The 19,916-nt window shown below is 45.1% G+C and overlaps 1 protein-coding gene across 4 annotated transcripts in view; it reads left to right on the forward strand.

Annotated features, from left to right (window-relative positions):
• Positions 1–3,574: 3,574 nt before the first annotated feature.
• LOC120686702 (disease resistance protein RGA2-like) overlaps positions 3,575–19,916 on the forward strand; it is a 49,426-nt gene continuing 33,084 nt past the window's right edge. For 2 of the 4 annotated variants that reach the window (XR_005680327.1, XM_039968913.1), the window contains exons 1-3: positions 17,867–18,169; positions 18,283–18,644; positions 18,758–18,845. The gene's annotated coding sequence lies outside the window, so the exon portion shown is untranslated. Of the gene's footprint in view, positions 3,829–17,857; positions 18,170–18,282; positions 18,645–18,757; positions 18,846–19,916 lie in introns of those variants that run through there. The other 2 variants (XR_005680326.1, XR_005680328.1) reach the window with 2 other exon arrangements.

Below are 19,916 nucleotides of genomic sequence, written 5' to 3' on the forward strand. Positions count from 1 at the left end.
GTTGCATCCATGTGAGGACGTCTAGTTGTAGCCCTGGTTTAAGATCGATTACATATACCGGTACTTGAGTGATTGAGTGTGCTCATGCATGCATCTGAGTAGTCATGCATATCCAGAGCTGAGAATAGGATACGAAGGGATCTGGCTGAGACTAGGGCAGCTGGGTATGCTGGAGCCGGCGCTACCGTGGTGGTAGACTGGCAGGTGAGTGCTACCGTGGTGGTAGGCTCGAGTTGACATGTTGAAGGAAGGTTGCTGCCCTGGTGAACCATAAGGACCGAGTTGTTTTGACATCTCACCTAGCTTACTTTAGTACGACCACAGGTTCCGGTATGGGCCGGACTTAGCCTAATCCCACTGGTTAGCCTGACGGTCGCAGGGATGGTTTACGGGTATAGACCATTGGGTCAGGGCCCGAGGGTTTGTGCGGCCGGGCTGGGGCGTGACCACGGCTGGGTGTCGTCTATGTCGGTTGTCCGTTCGGGCAGCCGAGCGTGTGGGTACAGTGTACGATCTCTGCAGAGTGTATAATCCATTCGAATGGTCCGTGTCCACGGTATGGACATGCTACGGTGTGGTCCTGACAACTAGTGAGCTACCTATTATGGGTTGTGTCGGGAAGAGTTACATACCATTAGTTGCATTGCTAATGCATTGTGCTTAATGTGCATCGTGCATGTCATTCCCCTCCCGTAGGGTGAGGTGGAGCTTGCTGAGTACTTTTGTACTCACCCCTGTTGATTTTTCTCCAGAGGATCCTGACTTTGTGCCAGAAGACTACGAGTAGATCGTGTCCGCACCCAAGTTGATCGAGTGGAGCCGTGATGGATGAAGAGCTAGTCCTCCATGCCGTCATGCCAGTCGTTATACTATGGTTGTTCTGTGTAGTGTTGTGTTGTCACTTCACCCCTCGTGTACGTGTTGAATAAAGCTCTGTATGACTCTGGACTCCACTTGATGTAACATGTATTATGCCGGAGACCTTATTCGGTAATTAATACATGGTTTAGCCTTGATCTTCGGATCGGGGCGCTTCATCAGGCTAGCCCCCTCCTCCAAGTGTCGCCGCCGTTACACGGACTGCGTACCGTGCGCGTGCGCGAGGGGAGGAGCCAAGACCGCGCCATCGGGCGGATGGGCCGCAGCATCGCCGGTCGACGTCGCTGTCGAGCCGCCGTGTCATGGGCTCTGCCCCACCTCCCTTCCCTCGCCAGCTCCCTCCTCTGCACCGTCGGCCGCCGCCACCCTTCCTCCCTAGCGCCGCCTCTGCTTCTCGAGAAGACGCGGGTGTCGGGGCAGATTTTGGCCTGTCGTGCTGCTGAACGGAGGAGAGCCGTTCGGGTTTCCGGTCTCCTCTGTTTTCTCTGTACCGTGTTCACCACGCGGGGAAGCGATAAGGAGGAGAGAGGAATTCGCTACGTGTACCCGAGATTGTACCCGGAGATCTCCCTGCTGTTGCTGTGCAAGTTTTTAGGTTTTTCCCGATTCATTATCGAGTTTGCGTCGCCCTGCCGTTCATCGCCGCTTCATCGTCGACACCCCCGAAGGACGAAGGTGTTGTTGTGCCATTCTAGGCTGCAGCGACGACGTTCGTGATCAAGCCACCCTACCGGTGTCATCGCCTTTTCAGACGGTGGCACCACTCACCGCCAGTCTTCGTCATGCAGGCACTCGATCCGCCTTCGCGCCTCGAGCCGTTCTCGCGCGGACAACGCCGTCGATGTTCCTGAAGGAAGACGTCATCGCCACACCTGATCTGAGCGCGACACTTGCTGCAACCTACGCCGTCACCACCCTTGTCCTGAGCGTGACCTAAGTCGCAAACCGCGTCGTCTACCATCGTCATCTGCCGCACCGTCCGGCTGCTGTCTTCGGCAAGAAGCTGCTGAGTTTGTGTACTCGAGCACCTCGACGACGCTTCGACCCGCGCCCCCTCCACGGCTTCGACCATGTCCACCTCGACTTCGGCTACTATGGCACTAAAGGGCTATCATCTGCATGAGTCTGCAGTCAAAGCTTTCGCACCGGTATTCCGACTACAGGGGGAATACGTCTCTATTGTTCTCCAGTCTGACCGTTCGTGTTGCTACCGCTACGACTATCGGAGAGGGGGTTAGAGTATATTAGGCAACTCCGAATATGGTTAGTTTAGAATTGATTGTAATCCCGGGATAACCTTCCTTATCTCTAGGAGAGGCAACTTGCCCTCCAAGCCATGTACTCCTACATATTCGTTCTAGAGACTCAATGCAATACATCGACCACATTATACGCATCCTACTTTTCTACAGTGTCGTTCACGCGCTCTTGTAGTCTTGTCATAAACTGCCTTTGTTCTAAAGATGTTTAATACAAGCTAATCAGCTTTAAAATTAACTAACTAGCTTGTCCGAAACATGACGTACTATTTGAGAACGGAGGTAGTAATTAGGACCTGTTTAGATCACAACCCGTAAACCCTGTAAACGCAAAAAAAACATCACATTGAATGTTTGGACACATGCATGGAATATTAAATGAAGTCTATTTACAAATTTTTTTACATGGATGGGCTGTAAATCACGAGACGAATCTAATGAGCCTACTTAATCCATGATTTACAACAGTGATGCTACAGTAACCATCCGCTAATTATGAATTAATCATGGATTAATTAGCATCATTAGATTCGTCTCGCGATTTACAATTCAATTGTGCAAAAAGTTTTATAAATTAACTTCATTTAGTACTTCAAATTAACAAGATTACATCGCAAAATTTTTTTGCATTTCATCTAAACAGGCCCTTACATGCAGTAGGCCCGCCACGTCGGCTCCCATCTTGGTGTCATTAGTACGATGTTCCTTCGAACTAGCTAGAGGTCCAAATGCAACGAGCCAACGTCATTGTCCTTCTACTAGAGCCCTCGTGACTCACCCAAACAAAAAAGAAATGAAATGATTGCTGGGAGTTTTAGCGACAACAGAGGACAGCACTCACCCACTCCGTCCATGACAAAGGCTGCAGGGGCATCAACTCTTGGTACCACCACCACATGGAGTGGACCCTCGCTCGACCATAGTATTCCCATCCAGTCAATGCGTAGTCAACTACGTGTGCAAATTACAATGCAGTCAATGTGTAGTCAACTACGTAGTCATGGAGTAATTCTGGCCTTGTACTCTCTAGATTCTGTTGTGCATTGGATCTGAGAATTTCGTACCATTTTTTTAAATCCAAAGGCTTTATTATTTTTTGTTTTTTGTTTTTTTTCCCTGAAGTGCAGATGAGTTGCTCATCATTCTTCCATTACTACATATCGACATACACTCTGATTCCATTATCCTTTCTTCATTATTAAAACGAATGAGTTTTAAAGGAAGAAGAGCCCGGGAGAAATGGGGATAATGCGCTGCACTATTCTACTGGAATAAATGAGGTTTCAGCCTATCCTACTGGAATTTGACGTCCTTGAGAAATTTCAGTGAAATTCTTGCACAACGTCTCACCTCTGAGGTCTTTACTTACTTGTGTGGCAGCACTATAAATTCCTGTTTTGCAACGAAGTCTCGCCGTGGCTTCCTTTTCCTTTGTGGACCGTTCTTTGAAAGAAAAAAGGGGAGACAAGCAACGGGCTCTGTCTTTGCATTCAGAGGTGACGACACGGGCACAACCAGAAGCAATAATGCTCTCCCTGTCATCTAGCTAAGAACGCCATACATCCACCTCAGACCCCCAAGATCTGCATTCGGAACTCAAAATCTCTCAACCTCAACCAGTACTGCTGCCGCCTCCTCCAGCATTTGGGGATCGGATCAATGCACTGGCATTGAGTTGGAACTAATCAAGGTACTTGGTCTGATCCAGTAATACAGTGTGTAGTTTTTTTATTACATCTCTCTCGTGCATTCTCTTTTGGTTTCTTCTTCAGCAGCTATAACTGAGTTTTGATATCAATCTTCTCAGCCATCAACACATGTGTCACACTCACTACTACTACAGAACAGGCCTTTGTTCCAGACCATTTGTCCCGGCAGCCTTTGGGCCCGGGACAATAAGTGACTTTGTCCCGGGTCCAACGGTTAGCCGGGCCAGCGGGGAGACAGAACAACCGGGACAAAAGGGTGGCCTTTTATCCCGGTTGGTGGCTCCAACCGGGACAAAACTCCTTGGCCCCCTTATCCCCTTCCCTTTCCCCCCGCCCAAGCCATTCAGCTCACTTGTTCTTACTGTTCTTCGCTCGGGAGAGGGGAGTTCTTGCTCATTTCTTCACAACATTTGTGAAGATATTTGATTCCCCGTCCATCCATCGGCGCTAAAGGTTTGGGGCTTGTTTTTCTCTTCTTCCTTGGCTTGTATAGCTCATTTCATGCTTTAGAAATAGAAAAAATATGTAGCTAGCTCATTTCTTGGACATTTAGACTGCATATGTAGGTGTGATTTTCTTTTAGATTTAGATGAGTATGTGGATAATAGAAATTTTTAGAATGAGTGTAGACACTTCATGTGATGTACTTGTATATATGACCATATTGTGGATAGTTGATTTTTGTATTCATGAATGAATTAATGAAATGAGTATATTAGAATTTTTTGTATTATGAATGGATTATTTTGATACTCTAGTGATGTATTTATTCATGCTCATATTGAAACCATCTAGAAGCTAAAAAAAATCTTTATTTCGAAACAAGTATACGTTGTTAATCTCCATCCAACGGTGATGGCACTACCTTTCGGGGATACACGATGCGCTATAAGGACGTCGCGAATCGGCTGGTTGCATCACCAGCACTTCCGATTGATACGAATACAACATTTGACGCAGTCAGCAGGGCCGTTGTTGTACTGAGAGCATATCAATGAGCATGCTGCCTGCCCGGCGAGCCCCGCTGTGACCCAAGGTGGGTTACGCGTGCTGCACTGAGCCTCCCTGGCCCTTTTCCCGCTCGAATCCCAGCCCAGAGGACCGAGTTTGGCCAACTCCGGCAGCACCCCGCCACGGGAGCTCTGTCTCCGGCGAGCCTCGCCGCCGACCTGCGCTCCGATGAGCCCTGGCCGCCCGATCCGCATCCAACGCTCACGATTAGATCCTGAACCGTTATGATCCGAGCCGTTCGATCGGGATCCGACGATCCGAACCCCTTGGTACCGGTTCGGCCTGGAAACTTTGCTAAAGAGTCCCTGGCTTTTTCTTGAATTAACCCGCAGTCCACGTTAGTTCAAAAATAATTCCAGATCAGCCCAGAATCTTTCACAGAACCCCCCCGAGCTTTCCAGTTTTTGGGTCCGCAGTCCAGCCCCTGTCTTTTTGTATGTTATACCCTAGATCTAACCTTTAATTACATTTAGGTCTCTAGTTTTTGCGCAGAACCCCCTGTAGTTCCAGTTTTCTCGCAGTTTATTCCCTGGACCTTGTTTTAGCCCTATATTTCGCGTTCTAGCTCCGTTTTAGGCGTTCTTTATGTCCACGCGATCGTTGTAATGCGTAGAATAGTTCTCGCTCAGTTTTGTTTGCTGTTTTTATGTATTGTTGTACTATTTCTTAGTTTTTGCCTTGTTTGCATGTATGTGTATGTGCTGGACTTTGTTTTGGCGTTGCGATCGTGAGTAGACGTTGAGCAGTCGGAGGAGTACCAGGAGCCACCTTCCGCGGGACACTTCGAGCAGCAGGAGCAGTTTGAGGAAGGCAAATTTATTTCTTTAATTACTTAGAGAATATTACTCAACCTCGTCCATCGATCGGTACTTAGTCAAATGCTCGCAAATATGTGGATTATTTAGAGAATTTTTAAGGGTTTTATTTGTATTCATATTTTAGTTACGATGGACCCGCGACACACAGACGTGAAAGACGAACAGTTCCTGTTGAATATGATTGCCGAAGGTCAAGGAGATGTCCCTGAACAAGCTGATGATGGCAGCAATACCGACATATATTTGAATATGTCCGGTGATGGAATTGAGCCACCATCTATTCAGGATGACGCTGCTGGAGAACAAAGTGGTAATGTACATATCACAACTATACTTATTTGTAACCCTAAAAAAACTATACTTATTTGTAGTGAAAATCAAATTTTCATCTGAATCTATATGAATACTATGAATATTTTTTTATAGCCATCTGGATCATCATCGCAATAGAAAAAGACGAAGCGAGGCCCGACAAAAAAACTGGAAAGGCGGTTCATTATAACGGAAGTTGGTCCAGATGGCGAACCGATCGCTCCAGAAGCCGCCGCCAAAAAATTCATAAGACAATCCGGATGTATTGTCAGGGACCACATCCCAATCAGCTTCAGGCTCTGGAAAGCTTCTAATCCAAGCAAGGAACGGGATGCGGTACCCGAAAGAGAAAAAGAATGGTGCTGGCAGGAGCTTAAGAAAAACTTCACGGTTCCAGCTGAATCCGAAGAGATATGCAAGCGCTGGACCCTGAGTAAGATGGCCAAACAGCTGCAATCATTCAAGAAAATTTTGTCGAAGAAATATATCAAGACCGGGACGACACCCGTATTTACCGGCGAGCTCAGGGGTCACTGGGATGCATTTGTGGAATACAAGTCTTCAGAGCTTGGGCTTCAGAAGGCGCAGAAGGCCAAAGACAACGTCTCGAAGAAAGTGTACCATCACACTCTAGGCCAAGGAGGCTACAAGCTTGCAATACCCAAATGGGAGAAGATGGAGCAGGATCTGCTTGACAGAGGCATGCAACCTGCGACCATGAACTGGCCTGAAAGGTCAAGGACCTGGTTTTATGGTCACGGAGGAATCTTGGACCCATTGACTGGGGACTGCATCTATGGGCCAAAGATCCAGCTAGCAGCCCAGAGACTATAGGAGGCCATACAAGCAGCGGCCGAGGAAACATTCCAGCTGGATAGAGAGAGGGACGAGCTGACTTACGCCCTTGGGAATCCAGAACATCCGTGCCGCACAAGAGGCAAAGGCGTGGTTCCATGGAAGTATGGGTTCAGGGATTACATTGAATCATATAGAAGCCGGCAAAGAAGAAAGAATGATGAGCGGGAGCACTTGCGAAGGCTAGAGGAACGGCTCATGTCACACGATCAAAGACTAGAGGAAGAGGTTCAACGCCAAGTGGCCATAGCAATGAGTCAGCAACAGCAAGTGCAAACGGTGCCTCCAGAGCCTAATGTCGCAGCTGATCATATGTCTCAGCGGAAAAGTAGCTGCGCTTCCACAGACGTCGCCGTCGAGCCAACGGGGATCCAGGCCGCAGTTGAAGCGACGGCCCCGTAGCGATTTCCAGTGGATGAGATCACCCAGCGGATACCTTGTGACCTGCAGACTGCCATTAAGAACTTAATGTTCACTGTTGCGTATGGTACCGCCATGCCAACCCAACCAGGCGACGTGTACCACGGGCAATAAATTCCGGCAGGACATACAAGAGTTGGCGTGGAGCAGGTGTGCCAGAGTTGGGAGACGCTCGAGCTTGATATTCCTGGAGGCGATGGGGAGAGGACACTAGCAGAAGCCATTCATGGCTACATCCTATGGGATAAGCGCTACATTGTCCTAAAGTCGGATGATCGAACACCAAGACTGGCATCTCAGCATGCCTCTCCAAGGCCATCATCTCCGCAAAACCCCCCAAGGGCAGCACTGTCTCAGCAAGGTTCAACGCAAAACCCCCCAAGGGCACCATCATCTCATGCGTCGATGAACACTCAAGCGTCACCGTCGCCTCCATGGTCACCCCCTCCGCCACCGGCAAAGAACCAGAAACAGCCGCCGGCAAAGAAGGTAGCTGCACCGGCTAAGGAGCCTCCAAAGAAGAAGGAAAAGAAGAAGAAAACCAAGTAGGCTCCTATTAAACCCTGGGACATGAGCCTTGAAGAATATGATCTGATAACTCAAGAAAGAGTTAAAGAGCACTTCAAGCCGAAGCCGAAGCCGGAGCCCGAGAAAGTGTTAAATCCAGTAGATTTTAAATTTTTTAAGGGAATGTGCGAAGCAAATAAGAGAAATTCATTTCGAGAGATCCCCCTTCACACTACAAACGCACAATTATCAAAACTACTGAGAAAAAGAAGAGACAATCAAAGTCGTCGTCGTCCGACGTTCCACAGCTCGGAGCCCAAAAGAAACAATCAATAGAGCCTCTCGTAGTGGGACAGACGACGCAACAACAAGACTTTGTTACATTTTTGAAAGAATCAAACCTGACGACGGCTCAGATTGCAGGGGGAGAAGATATTCCAAAGGCCGATGTGGTCGTCAAATGGACGTATGAGCCGGGCAAATCTCTTGTACCCCCCGAAGTAGTGTCCGTGCTTCCAACGCAAATGTATAAGCTGCACCAGCACTACATGCGTGCGATGGCCGATTGCATCTTCATGCAGGGCGCAAAGATTAAAGATGACGATTTCTTATGGGGGGAGGCCATTATATGGATAAACTGGAAAGAAATTTACCAACTATTCCATCAGGAGGACCTCACATCTCTATGGTCGGCTTGTGGGTTCTGTAAGTATTTTACTCTCCTTACGTATTGTTTTGCATGATCTCAACATACTAATCCCTTGATTTATTCGGTATCATGTAGAATGGAGATACAAACTTGCAGGAGAAAGGGATACTCTCACCTCGGCTTCATCGACCCAATTACTTGTAATTGGAGGATTCTACGCGACACTTCCGATGAGCTATTCCAAAACTTGTTCAAGTACATAAGCGTTCATCACAACAAGCAAATGATATTGTTTCCTTACAACTTTGCGTGAGTGATTCCTTCCGCCTAACTCTTTCTATTCTGTAATCGAATTGTTTAAATCTTAACTACCAAGAACTGCCTCCGTATAATCTTGCAGTGAACATTGGGTCCTAATTGTCATAATTCCCGAGAAGAGCCTACTCGTGGTTATTGACTCATTGAGGAGAAATCCAAAACAATACGAAAATCTTCTTAACATGATGAAAAAGTAATTCTACCACTACTCCGTCGATGACCGATAATTTGAATCACTTTGTTACTTGACTATAGTTGTTCTAATCATGCACAGGATTTGGAAACAATTCGCTAAAAATCATCCAGGCAAATTTGACAAGGAATTGAAGATCAAGACAGATTTTGTGGTACGCACTTGGATGATTCGTTACACGATTCATTAGTTTTATTATATATTCATGTAAATACCTGATAATTTCTTCTCTCTTAAAGTGTATGAGGCAGAAACAAGGCACTAATTTATGCACATACTATGTATGCGAAAACATCCATGGTCTGGTAGGTCCTCCAAGGGCCTGGACAGATTGGGAGGAGGAAGTAAGTAAAAAACTTGTTAATATTTGTTAGCCTGCATTTGACATCTCTGGATTTTCACTATGATCTGGATATCTTGACAGCGAATTGGATACATCGAATTACATCCATGGAACCTTGAGATTCTACAAAGATGATCTCACAAACTTGTTAGCCTATTGATTGCGTTGTCATTCGATCACCAAAATCACAAGAAATAATAGCACTACTACAGAAATGGCCTTTGATCCTGCACATTTATCCCGACAATCTTTGGACCCAGGACCAATGAAGCCTTTAGTCCCGGGTCCAACGGTTAGGGGGCATCCAGGAGCTTTAGTCCCGGTTGGAGCCACCAACCGGGACAAAAAGTCACCCTTTAGCCTCGGTTGGTGGCTCCAACTGGGACTAAAGGTCATGAAAATTTAGTCCCGGGTGGTAACACCAACTGGGACTACAGGATGACCCTTTTGTCCCGGTTGGTGGCTCCAACCTGGACCAAAAGGGCCTTTAGTCCCGGTTGGTCGCTTCAACCTGGACAAAAGGGAGCTTCACGGGTTAGTTTAAAAGAAAGACATCTCATTCAAAGCCACATGCGCAGTGTAGGTGGGGTGGTAAGGAAGTCACGCGCGAGTGTAGGTGGGGTGGTAAGGAAGTCACGCGTGAGGTGAGACATCTCGGGTTCGAGTCCTGAGTTGCACATAATATTTTTTACCTTGCACATGGTCTTTAGTCCCAGTTATTGGACTCGGGACTAAAAGTCTGGGACCTTTTGTCTCGGACCCCCGATCCCGGTTCAAAAATCGGGACTAAATGGGGTTGAGAACCGGGAAAAAAAGGTATGTTCTCCACTAGTGTAGCCTAATGGGGCCATGTTCGTTACATAGTGTGGTCCGGTGGTCTTCGTTCCCAATAGTTTTATTTTAGTTTTCATAGAATGTACAATTAAATCGATTTCACAGGTCTTTGTTGGCATATGTTTATCTGATTATGTAGTCCTTTGTAACAAACATGGCACCATTTATGCCATTTCGAGTGATTTTGTTAATCGAATGACAACACAATCAATGGGACTAATGGTTTTGTTAAGTGAACATTTTTAGATCTCAGGGATGAAATAAAAAGGCCATACAAAGCAAAACACAAAGAAAGAACTCAAAGAAATGCTGAATTGGACGAGTACTACTGAAATCAGTAGCACCGGAAGAACCGATGCCCACAGCATCGGTGCATCCGATGGTTGTCGGAAGGTCCGACGCTCTGGCATCAGTGCAAGTCTGAGCACCAAATGGAAGATCAAGCGAAGACCAAGTCAAGATAGCCAGGTCACCGGTTGAACCGACGGCGTCAAGCTAGGCATCAGTGCATTGGATGTATTATGTTCCAGAGACGATGTCAAGCGAGCAGGAGAGAAGTCTTCAGCACCGGATGAACCGATGCCCCATCGGAGCAAGCGTCGGTGTAATGACGTCAGCAAGGAGCAATGGCTATCTGCGGATCAAGTGTCACCGGAAGAACTGACGCCTAATCATCAGTTCAACCGATGGTCCCTGAAGAAGCTGCGGCTGTGTCAGAGAAGCCAACGGCTAGTTCAGAGCGCAGAGTGACCGGAAGAACCGATGCTCTAGCACCGGAAGTTCCGATGCTTATGCAGAAATATGCCCAACGGCTCTAAACGGCTAGTTCGACTTGGAGGCCTATAAATATGAGCTCTCCCGGCCATTTGAAGATTGCTGGAGTCCCAAGACATCATACACACATCCAAGAATACCTCCAAGCCATACAAGAGCATAGATATCAAATCCTTAGTCCTTAGCACAAGCTTTGTGAGTGTTAGTGCAAGGTTAGCTCTTGAGTGAGTGATCAGGCAAGGTTTAGATCCTTGTGCTGTGGTTCTAAAGTGAACCAACATTGTATCTTGGTGCGCCGGCCTCCTTGGAGCCTTGGTGGCTCGCCGGCAAGTCTACGACCCTCCCGCTTGGTGTGGAGCGGCGTCGACGATATTGTGCGGGGGACGGAGACCCCTCCTTCGTGGACAATCTCCCTTAGTGAAGATCAGGATCAAGGTGACCGTGATTGTGTTCACGGAAGAGACTTGATTGCCGAGAAGCGATACTCTTCGTGAGTGCTTCAACAACGTGGACGTAGGGGCGCCTTTGTGGCAATCCGAACCACGGGATAAATCCTCGTGTCGAGAGTTTGCTTCCTCTCATCCCTCCCTTTAAGCTTCCGCATTTCATATTGCAACTTGTGTGCCTTTAGTTTCTTAGTGTAGTATCTTGCTAGGATTGGCTATAGGTGGCAAAACTCTTTTGGGATGAGAGTTTCACACTAAGGTGAACCGTAGTTGCACATCTAAATAGCTAGATCTAGTTTAAGTTTTGTGCAAACTAGTTGGAGCCATAGGTTAAGGTTTTTAATAGTGCCTAATTCACCCCCTCCCCTCTTAGGCTAGAGCACCCGATCGCTTTCAATTGGTATCAGAGCCGGGACTCACTTCTCTCACAAAGAAAGCCAATTCCATTGGCAAATTTGTGTTTACCGGCTCATTAGATCGGTAGGCTTCACCGCCTAGTGAGTTAGCTCTTAGGGGGAAAGGATGGATCCTTTTAGACCCACTCCACGGTTCGACAGCACGGGCTTCCAACGATGGAAGGTCTTAATGCAAGCCCATCTCCAAGCAACCGGGCTAAATGTTTGGAGAGTAGTGAGTGAAGGGGTAAAAAATAATGGTCAACAAGAGAAGCAATATGATGTCACCGCTAAATGCATAATCTTGTCTTCTCTTAGTGACAATGTGTTCAATCGTGTTTATTCTTGTGAAAATGCTAAAATGCTATGGAAGACTATCATTGAGAACCATAAGGGCACGGAGGATGTTGCCAACGAAAATTATCATGTTCTCATTGATAAGCTCAATAGTTTTAAGAAACTTGATGATGAGAATGCCGAATCAATGTACTCATGCTTGAACACTCTTGTGAATGAGATTAATTCCTTAGGTGTGAAGCAAATTGAAGACTTGGAACTCATTCGCAAGATCCTTCACTCACTCTGAAGGCCGGACTATGATTTGGTGACCACAATTCTATATGAGAAAGAGCTCGACACAATGACACCAAATCAAGTCCTCAACAAGGTGATCGCCCATGAGCTATGCAATGACATCAAGACAAAAGCGCCATCTTCTTCATCAACACATAGTGCACTTGCATGCAAGCAACCCAAGAAGTTGAAAAAGATGACAATCAAAGGTAGCTCAAGTGATGAGGAAGAAGAGGATGCAAGAAGCTCCTCAAGTGATGACAAAGAGCCAATGCACCCCAACCTCTACAAGCAAGTAAAGAAGATGAACAAATGCTTGAAGGAAATCAACTCAATGGGGGTATATGGTCTTCCTCAAAGATGGGCCTCACCATCAACTTATGAAGATTGAGAAGAAGTTTAAGAAGAACAAGCAAAAGAAGGAGAAGCAGCCCAAGCATGAATCATATGCCATATTTGGTGAATGGCATAGCGGTGGTGAAGAATCAACTGTAAGTTCAAGTGATGAATCAAACAAGAAATTCACCACCCGTATGGGATCATCATCCAATACTTGCTTTATGGCAAAAGGTATGGATAGTGATGTAAGTGATGATGACTCCGACTCTTCTTCAGTTGATGAACTTCTTGACCTTGTTCATGAGCACCAAAAAGTCATTAAGAAGCAATCAAAAGAAATTAAAAACCTTAATGCTCTCAATAATCTAAATGCTTCTCTTGCTACAAATTTTGAAGATTTGATGTGCAAATTCAAATTACTTAGCAAGGAGCATGAAGAGCTCAAATTAAAATTTGATAGCATTAATGATACTAATGACTCTTTGGAAATGAAACAAACTATCCATTGTGCAATTCCTATCTCTAGGGTAGATGCTTCAACTTCTTGTATTGATTTAATTGATGATTCTTGCTCTAACCCTTACAATGAGAAATGCTATGAGAATGTTATTGTAGAATCATGTGATGATCTCATTGCCAAGGAAAATGATGAGCTCAAGTAAAAAGTGGAAAGGCTCATGAAGGACTTGTATAGATTGAAGGGCAAAGACATAGAGAGCAATATCCAACCTTCTCAAGATAACCGTGAAGACATGGTGAAAAAGCTTGAGAAGGGGTCCACCGTGACTTGCTCAAAGTGTCACAAAGAAGGCCACAAGTCCAACAAGTGTCCTCAACCAAGGAAGAAGCTTCCGGATGAGAAGAACAAGAAGAGGTTCACAATCAAGAGTTCTTTCATCTACACCAAGCCCAACCGGAGGAACAAAAGCAATAGCACCTCCTTTGTGATCAAAAAGAAGACCAATGGCAAGGTGGTTGCTCACAAGGTTGGGAAGAAGGAAAGGAGTTGGAACTACTCCATTTGGGTGCCCAAGGACATCATCACCAACATGAAGAGGATTCAAACGGTGTGGGTTCCAAAGGAGACTTAAATCCAAAAATGGCTTCGGGGGATTTGGGGGCTTAGCTTACAAGTTGAAGTGAAGGTTTAAACCAAAACAAGCTAAGCTCAATACTTGGACATTTGTTTACCAAGTCCCCCATAAGGTAATGGTAGCTAGATTTCAATTCAAGCATCATATAGCTCCATTGCTTTTGCTAGGATGTTTGTATGCATTGCATCTCCTAGTGTTATATATGGTGGGTTGCTTGTGTCATGATTCTAACCTATGAGCAAGCTACATGGTTTGATAAGTGTGTAAAAAGCTACACAAGTTTACCCTTCATGGTACATGGACCTCATGAGGTATGTATTTCATATGTGTACCATGAACACAAGCTATAGGATAAACTTCCCAATTGTGTCAAAATCAATGTGCATACATTTGCTTAGTGATTCAAACACTAAATGTACACATTTAGGGGGAGTTCATCCTATAGGTTGTGATTTTGAGACTAACATGTTTGCAAGTTTATCTTTTGTAGTCTCACGATGGAGTTAACACTCTAAGAGAATGTTATTCACGCTCAATGTGAACAAACAACTCTATAAGAGTGATTAGATAAATTGTGCTTTCATTCATATTGAGCCATGCTTTATTGAACTTAAATGCTCATATCTAAGTTCGAATGCTATGTGCTCATACATTTGCTTAACCTTGGTGTACCAAGTACTCCTTGTTTAAAGACTTTCAATTGGTTGCAAGTCACTTTCAATTGGTACATGCAAGATAAACAAAGTTATCCCCCGGAGGTATGCAAGGTTCTAAATTCATCCAATTGGTATCTTTGTCAAAAATTTTATTATTTTAGAGCTACCTCCAAGCATGATATGATCTAAGCTTTCCTGTTGGGACATCTAGTTGTACACTTGATTTTCACATTATAATGTTGTGTACACACTTGTGGAAAGCTTAGCTCATGTCATGCTAATTTCGTGATTTTGTGATCCACCATAGTAAATTTTCAATTAGTATCTTCATTGATATCATACAATTGGATCATAAGTGATGAGACTAACTCCCTAGGCTACTAATCTTCTCTTGAGCTATATTGTTTTGCAAGACCTTTTAGGTGATTTGATTCCAAAAGGGGAGAAATGTGAATCAAAGCAAGGCATATTCCCAACAAAGGGGGAGAGATGTTCCCAAGAAGGAAAAGTATATTCCAAAAAGGGGAAAATGCCGATTGGATCAAGTGAACATATGAGAGAAGAGTAGCCAATAGGGGGAGGAACAAAGGGGGATCATGGTTTTAGGGGGAGGCCAAGCATCATGGGATGGTGGTAAACATCCAAGCGAGTGTAACTGGTCAAATTTGTCAATTCTTGTAAATTTTATGCTTGCTTTGATTGTGTTGTCATCAATCACCAAAAAGGGAGAGATTGTAACGAACATGGCACCATTTATGCCATTTCGAGTGATTTTGGTGATCGAATGACAACACAATCAATGGGACTAATGGTTTTGTTAAGTGAATATTTCTAGATCCTAAGGATGAAGTAAAAAGGACATACAAAGAAAAACACGAAGAAAGAACTCAAAAAAATGCTGAATTGGATGAGTTCTACTGAAATCAGTAGCACCGGAAGAACCGATACCCACAGCATCGGTGTATCCGATGGTTGTCGGGAGCACCAAATGGAAGATCAAGCGAAGACCAAGTCAAGATAGCTAGGTCACCGATTGAACCGACGGCGTCAAGCTAGGCATCGGTGCATTGGATGTATTATGTTCCAGAGACGATGTCAAGCGAGCAGGAGTGAAGTCTTCAGCACCGGATGAACCGATGCCCCATCGGAGCAAGTGTCGATGTAATGACGTCAGCAAGGAGCAACGGCTATCTGCGGATCAAGTGTCACCGGAAGAACCGACGCCTAATCATTTGTTCAACCGATGGTCCCTGAAGGAGCTGCGGCCGTGTCAGAGAAGCCAACGGCTAGTTCAGAGCGCAGAGTGACCGGAAGAACCGATGCTCTAGCACCGGAAGTTCCGATGCCTATGCAGAAATATGCCCAACGGCTCTAAACGGCTAGTTCGACTTGGAGGCCTATAAATATGAGCTCCCCCGGCCATTTGAAGATTGCTGGAGTGCCAAGACATCATACACACATCCAAGAATACCTCCAAGCCATACAAGAGCATAGAGATCAAATCCTTAGTCCTTAGCACAAGCTTTGTGAGTGTTAGTGCAAGGTTAGCTCTTGAGTGAGTGATCAAGCAAGGTTTAGATCCTTGTGCTGTGGTTCTAAAGTGAACCAACATTGTATCCTGGTGCGCCGGCCTCCTTGGAGCCTTGGTGGCTCGCCGGCAAGTCTACGACCCTTCCGCTTGGTGTGGAGCGGCGTCGACGACATTGTGCGGGTAACGGAGACCCCTTCTTCGTGGGCAATCTCACTTAGTGAAGATCGGGATCAAGGTGACCGTGATTGTGTTCACGGAAGAAACTTGATTGCCGGGAAGCGATACTCTTCGGAGTGCTTCAACAACGTGGACGTAGGGGCGCCTTTATGGCAATCCGAACCACGGGATAAATCCTCGTGTCGAGAGTTCGCTTCCTCTCATCCCTCCCTTTAAGCTTCCGCATTTCGTATTGCAATTTGTGTGCCTTTACTTTCTTAGTGTAGTATGTTGCTAGGATTGGCTATATGTTGCAAAACTCTTTTGGGATGAGAGTTTCACACTAAGGTGAACCGTAGTTGCACATCTAAATAGCTAGATCTAGTTTAAGTTTTGTGCAAACTAGTTGGAGGCATAGGTTAAGGTTTTTAATAGTGCCTAATTCACCCCCTCACCCTTTTTGGCTAGAGCATCCGATCGCTTTCATCCTTCATCCTTTCTTGTCTGGTATATTTATCCCAATGTTAATTTTCACACGTTCAACCTGCATTGGGTCATTTTGCGAAATCAATCCTCTCTCTCTATCGTTGGCATCCAAATTGCACTTCGGCAACCGTGTTTAGGCAAGTTGTCAACTTGTGGGACCCAGTTTTGGGTCCTTCTCGTGACAAATTCTTGGGTTTTTGCGTTGTCAGGGAAGTTTCAAGGCATCTTCTCTTTCAGTTATTTTGTCCGCGTCCTCCAGGAGTCGATGTTGCCTCTCCATCTTTTGTTAACACATTGAAGAATTAAAATATTGTTTTTTTTGAAGAGAAGAATTAAAATATTGTGATTATTGCATTTTTTGTGTAATCCAAGTTAGTCTGGACGATGAGGAAGCGTGAGTACTGAGTAGGCAGGTTATGGTAAGCTTTCCGACGGGCAATATTTGCAACTCTTTTAGGCCTCCTTTGGAACACAGGAAAGAAAAAACACAGGAATAGGAAAAACATAGGAATGCCATAGGAATACAGGTGCAAAACAGAGGATTTAGAAACATAGGAATTTTGTAGGAATGATTGTTTGGTTGGGCTATAGGAAAAACACAGGAATCTTAGTTGAGTGTTAGCCATAATGCCTTGTGTTACTTTATTAGTTTATCTAATCAGTAGTAACTATTTCATTTAATGCTCACTGGAAAATGGGCCCATGAGCAAGAGGCATGATTAACAGCAGCAGTAGCAAGTAAGTTTCTCGTTCCTTGTGCACAGGAATTTTACAAAGAGGTTTGAGTGGATGCTAAAATTCCTATGGAATTGGTGTGCAAAGGAAAAGATTCCTATGGAATGCTAAGCACCGTTCCTGCAATCCAAAGGATAGGAAAGGAAAAAATCCTATGTGAACAGCATTCCTCCAAAAATCCTACAAAATCCTATAATCCAAAGGAGATGTTATTCATTTTTTCCTCTCCGTGATAGATGCGCGTGTTAAATCGCGTTTCCCTTGCCTTTTTGTTTAGTTTTTACTCGATCATGGTTGTTAATTTATTCGACCGGATAGTGAAATACTAAAATCTAAACTTGCTCCATCGCCGTCTGGTTTTGCAAATTGTTCTGCTTTCAAACATGTGGGGCCAAGAATTGATTGCTGGATGGCGAGGGCTGTTGTATTATTTGGAGCTGGCCCTGCCTTTTCATGGAATTTGACGTCCTTGAGAAATTTCATGGAAATTATTGCAAAATATCTCGCCCCTGAGGTCTTTTATTTACTTGTGTGGCAGCAGTGTGAAATGTGAATTCCTGTTTTGCAACGAAGTTTCGCCGTGGCTTCGTTTTCCTTTGTGGACCGTTCTTTGGCAGTGAAAGGGACCCAAGCAACGTGCTCTGTCCTTGCCTTCAGAGCTAGATGACAGTGAAGACCAAGACCCGGGAGCCCGTCGCCCAGAACTCCAGAAGCAAAAATAGTCTCCCTGCCATCTAGCTAAGCAACTCCATCCACCTCAGATCCACAAGCTCTGCTTTCGGAACCCAAAATCTCTGAACCTCAACCAGTTCCTCCTCTTCCAGCGCGTGTTTGGGGATCGGATCATTGCCCTGGCACTGAGTTGGAACTAATCAAGGTACTTGATCTGATCTAATTATGTAGTATGTGGTTCTCCATTACATCTCTTTCGTGCGTTCTCTCCTGGTTTATTCAGCAATATTAACTGAATGTTGATCTCACTTCTCACAGCCATCAGCAGCACAAGTGTCACACTGCAGTTGCTGGTGCTCTTGTCTTCTTTCTTTTCAGAGATTCGCACTTGGCATGCTAAGCATAATCTTCCATTCGACTTTTTACCTCTTGTATACATGATCCTTACGGATCGTAATAACCAAGCCATGCACACATGTAACTTGCTAGTATAAGAGTTAAGCATTATCTCGAGCTACTGAAAGTACCAACGGCCACTATGTCATCTAGCTAAGCTGCAGCTCCTAACTTATGTGTGCAGATCTGCTGGATCTTGAGCCCCAAAAAACCATTTTGTGATTGCAACATTGCTGCGTTTCAATATTTGGAGATGGAGTAGGCGAAAACAGCTGATCATCCAGGTACGTGTACACTTGCTCTGATCTAAAACACAGTTGACCCCTGTTCCAGCACAAGTGTTTTACCTTGGCCCCTACTTTGTTTCTTCATTAACCAACTCGAGTGTTGCTCTCAGACTCCCCAGTGAGCGCCTGCGCCGCGCACGCTCAAGGACTTCACCAGGTAGTAAGCAAAAGTGGCATTGCTGCTCCTCTTTAGGGAAGGTAATTGCTATGGCAATCAACTTTTTTACATCACAGTTATTTGATTCGCCAGTATATGCTACATTAGCACTGACGACAATAAATTAGTATAGGCTTGTAAGACTCGATGTACTAATTTGCTCCTTTCCTAATTTCTTTCCCACAGAGGCTCAAAACGAGAATCTCTGCAGTATGAGTGGAGTGGAGGCTGCTTTAGTGGCTGGAGTGTTGAAGACTGCTGGTGGCAAGCTAGTTTCACTGATATCCAGTGAGTTTACTTCCATAACAGGTGTCAAGAAAGACCTCTGTGAGCTCCAGGGAAAACATCAGGAGATAAGTAGCTGGCTGGCTGTAGTTCGTGACAGAGCATTAGGGAGTGGCACACAGCTTCCATGGGTGAACGAATTGAGAAATGTTGCCTATGATATTGAAGATTTACTCTATGGAGTCCACCTTGAAGCTGAGAAAGACAAGATACAAAGCGACGGTGACAAGCAACCAATAGCAGACTACTTCTGTGCAAAACCAAAATCATTACTGTTCAGATGCAAGGTGGCTAGTAAGATCAAGGCAATCAAGGTGAAATATGAGAAGATTGTGAAGCATGCAAGGGATGCCAACATTATAAGGAACAATTTACAAATGGATCATCCTGCTCGGAGCAGCAACACCAGGACTGCTGGAGAGCCCTCCATGCTATCTAATGTTGAAGACTCCAAAATACCAAGAAGAGATCAGGAGAAGGATGAAATTGTAAGTAAGATTTTAGAACCTAATGAAGGGGAGGATGGCAGAACGGTAGTATCTATTGTTGGATTAGGTGGGTCTGGCAAAACTACTTTGGCCAAACACATCTGCCATGACAAGAAGATAAAGGAGAACTTCAAAGATATGATATTCTGGGTCTATGTGTCTCAAGAATTTGATGGAAACAAGCTTATTGTCAAGCTATTTGAAGCTATCATTGAGGAAAAATCTGATCTTCATGTTCAACAGAAAATGCTCCGTGAAATTTCAAACAAGTTAAGTGGTAAGAAGTTTCTTCTTGTCCATAGTTGCTTTGCCCTAGAGCGCCTGCCTCAGTCCATCCAA

This window comes from Panicum virgatum, chromosome 8N (genome assembly GCF_016808335.1).
Source record: "Panicum virgatum strain AP13 chromosome 8N, P.virgatum_v5, whole genome shotgun sequence".
NCBI classification, from domain to species: Eukaryota; Viridiplantae; Streptophyta; class Magnoliopsida; order Poales; family Poaceae; genus Panicum; species Panicum virgatum.